Source organism: Tetrao urogallus (assembly GCF_951394365.1).
Source record: "Tetrao urogallus genome assembly, chromosome: 14".
Taxonomy (NCBI): Eukaryota; Metazoa; Chordata; class Aves; order Galliformes; family Phasianidae; genus Tetrao; species Tetrao urogallus.
The window spans coordinates 1,305,502-1,309,074 of NC_136827.1; the positions used below are offsets into that span (position 1 = coordinate 1,305,502).

General features: G+C 66.8%; 1 pseudogene across 1 annotated transcript; it reads left to right on the plus strand.

Annotated features, from left to right (window-relative positions):
* Window positions 1–271: 271 nt before the first annotated feature.
* On the plus strand, window positions 272–3,124 carry LOC306951696 (protocadherin gamma-A5 pseudogene; annotated as a pseudogene). The gene has a single exon. The product of its transcript is annotated as a protocadherin gamma-A5 pseudogene (transcript).
* The last annotated feature ends 449 nt before the right edge of the window (window positions 3,125–3,573 follow it).

A 3,573-nucleotide genomic window follows, 5' to 3' on the forward strand; every position in this document is an offset into this window, starting at 1 on the left:
ATAACTTATGCAGTAATGAGATAAGACTAATGAGAACGACATAGAGATTCAAAGGAAGAGGACCACATCCAAAACAGCAGAAAGAAAGATGCACAGAGGAGCCCTGCTGTCTCTCAGAACATGAGCAACATGAAGAACAGAAAGGACTACATAGTCACCTGCAAGAAGGGAATGACTACAATCATCGAAATGCCGGCAATATTAAGGAATTGAGAGCGCGGCGGTTGTGCGGTGGCGGCGGTTCCGGCGGCAGAGGCAGCGGCGTTGCTCGGTGGAGCCGTGCGTGCAGTGCCGGGCGTCGGCTGCGGGCGCCGCTGTTCACCGCGGAGGAGAGGAAGGAGCGGAGCGCTGCAGGCAGCCCCGCCCGCTGCGGCCCGGCTCGCTCGCTCGCTCGCTGGCTGTGTCGGCGTCCGGGCGGCTGCGAGCGGCCCCGCGGTGCGGAGCGGTGCTGCAGCGAGGCGGAGGGGCGGCGGGAACGGTCGGCAGCGGACGCCGAGTCGGAGCCGGAGCCGGAGAAGGAAAGAAAGAAGAAGAATCAGAAGTCGGAGCGGCGCGTGAGCGGCGGTGGTTCGTTGGCGGCGGTTCCGTGCGGGAGATGTGCGCGGCGAGAGAAGGGCGGTGGTGCCGGAGGCAGCGGGCGCTGCTGTGGTGCGTGTTGGTGTCGGCGTGGGAGGCGGCGTGGGGGCAGCTGCGCTACTCGGTGCCCGAGGAGCTGCCGAAGGGCTCGTTCGTGGGCGACGTGGCCGAGGAGCTGGCGCTGGAGCCGGCGGCGCTCGGCGGGCGCGGCGCCCGCGTGGTGTCCCAAGGCAGGACGCAGTATTTCGCTCTGCATGCGAGCAGCGGCCACTTGGTGACGGCCGAGAGGATCGACAGGGAGCAGCTGTGCGAGAGCGAACCCCGATGCGTGCTGCGCTGCGAGCTGATCGTGGAGGGCGAGATGAAGGTTTATGCGATCGAAGTCGAAATCACGGACATTAACGACAACACGCCCACATTCGAGGAAGTCCAAGTACAGGAAGAAATGAGAGAGACAACAGCCGTAGGATCAAGGTTTCCCCTGCCAGAGGCTTACGATCCCGACGTGGGTGTGAATTCCCTGCAGAGCTACGCGCTGAGCGGTGACGAGCACTTCTCGCTGTCGGTGCAGGCGGGAGGCGACGGCGAGAAGCGTCCCGAGCTGGTGCTGGCCAAGGCGCTGGACCGGGAGGAGGCGGCGTTTCACGAGCTGCTGCTGAGGGCGAGCGACGGCGGCGATCCGTCGCGGACGGGCACGGCGCGCATCCGCGTGGCTGTGCTGGACGCCAACGACAACGCGCCCGCGTTCAGCCAGGCGGTGTACACGGTGCGAGTGCCCGAGGACGTGCCCGTGGGCTCCACGCTGCTCAGCGTCACCGCCACCGACCCCGACGACGGAACCAACGGCGAAATAAAGTACACACTGAGAAAAACAACGAAAAAATCATCGAAGGTATTCCAGCTAGAGCATGACACGGGAGTGATAAGCCTGATGAGGAACCTAGACTTCGAAGAAGACGAACTGTAGGAACTCGAAGTGCAGGCACGAGATGGCGGAGGCCTTTTCGATATTGCAAAAGTCTCAGTCTCGGTGACGGACGTGAACGACAACGCGCCCGAGATTTGGGTGCGTTCGGCGCTGAGCGAGATCTCGGAGGACGCGGCGCCGGGGACGGTGGTGGCGCTGTTGCACGTGCAGGACCGCGACTCGGGCGCGAACGGGGAGGTGCGGTGCAGCCTGGGCGAGAGCGTGCCGTTCCGTCTGGAGCGGGCGCTGGACGACTACTACAGCGTGGTGACGGCGCGGGAGCTGGACCGCGAGCGGGCGTCGGAGTACAACGTGACGGTGCGGGCGGCGGACGGCGGGTCGCCGGCGCTGCGGAGCGGCGCGGTGCTGGCGCTGCGGGTGCTGGACGTGAACGACAACGCGCCGGTGTTCGCGGAGGCGCGCTACAGCGCGCGTCTGTCGGAGAACAACGCCGAGGGCGCGCTGGTGCTGACGGTGCGCGCGTGGGACGCGGACTGGGGTCCGAACGCGCGCGTGCGCTACGGGCTGCGGGAGGGGCGGCTGCGGGGCGCGCCGCTGTCGTCGTACGTGTCGGTGCAGGCGGAGACGGGCGCGCTGTACGCGCTGCGCTCGTTCGACTACGAGGAGGTGCGCGAGGTGGAGCTGTGGGTGCGGGCGGAGGACGGCGGCTCGCCGCCGCTGAGCAGCAACGTGTCGGTGCGGCTGCTGATCGCGGACGAGAACGACAACGCGCCGCAGGTGCTGTACCCGCCGGCGTCGGCGGCGGCGGCGGGTGCGGGTGCGGGTGCGGGCGCGTGGAGCTGGGCGGGCGTGGAGCTGGCGCCGCGTTCGGCGGAGCCCGGCGCGCTGGTGGCCAAGGTGGTGGCGGTGGACGCGGACGCGGGGCAGAACGCGTGGCTGTCGTACGAGCTGGCGAAGGCGACGGAGCCGGGGCTGTTCCGCGTGGGGCTGCAGAGCGGCGAGGTGCGCACGGCGCGCTCGCCGCTGGCCCGCGACGCGGCCCGGCACAGCCTGGTGGTGGTGGTGAAGGACCGGGGCCGGCCGGCGCTGTCGGCCACGGCCACGCTGACGGTGGTGCTGGCCGAGAGCGTGGCCGAGCTGCTGTCGGAGCTGGGCAGCGCGGCGGCGCCGGCCGAGCCCGCGCTCGGCCTGACGCGCTGGCTGGTGCTGGCCGTGGCGGCCGTGTCGTGCCTCTTGGTCGCCTCGCTGCTGCTGCTGCTGGCGCTGCGCCTGCGGCGCCGGCGGCTTTCGCGGCCGGCCGCGGCGCCTTCGGCCGGCGGCGCGTGGCGCGGCGTGCCGGCCTCGCACTTCGTGGGCATCGACGGCGTGCGCGCCTTCCTGCGCTCCTACTCGCACGACGTGTCGCTCACCGCCGACTCGCGCAAGAGCCAGCCGCGCTGCGCGGGCGGCAGCTGCTGCGACACGCTCCCGGCCCGGCCGCCGCCCGACGAGGCCGCGCCGCCGCGCGGGGAAGACGCTGCCGCGCACCGCGCCGCCGAGCCCGACGCCCTCACGGTGAGTGCTGCCACCGCGCCGCCTCCACACTCCCTCCCTTCCTGCTTGCCTGCCCTTTGCATTTGACGTTTCACGATATCACGTTTTCCCTCCCTGTTCCAGGCTTATTTTTCCGACGGGGTGTTGGCAGTACAAAGTCTTCTCTTTCTATTACTAAATTAAACGCACCTTTAGTTCTGACGTCCCCTGATTTCACGGAGTTTTGATCCTGACATCCTGAATATGCATAGCGAGTGTTTTGTTCACTGCCTGTGGTGTTCCTTTTTATTTTCTGGAATCTTTCCCTCCCTTGCTCCCCTTTCTCTTGTCCCTTTGCATTTGACGTTGCCTGTTGTCGCATTTGCTCTCCTTGCTCCAGCCTTCCTTGGTTTGTGGGACTGTTGGCTTTGTTCATCTCTCTTCCCTCTTCTCTATCCTCGTTCGCTCAGTTGTTTTTTGTCAACGCCCCTAGTTTGCACTTTTGTTCCTCTCTCGCTTGTGCAGCGGTAGTGACAGTGCCGTAGCCAGAGGCGTGT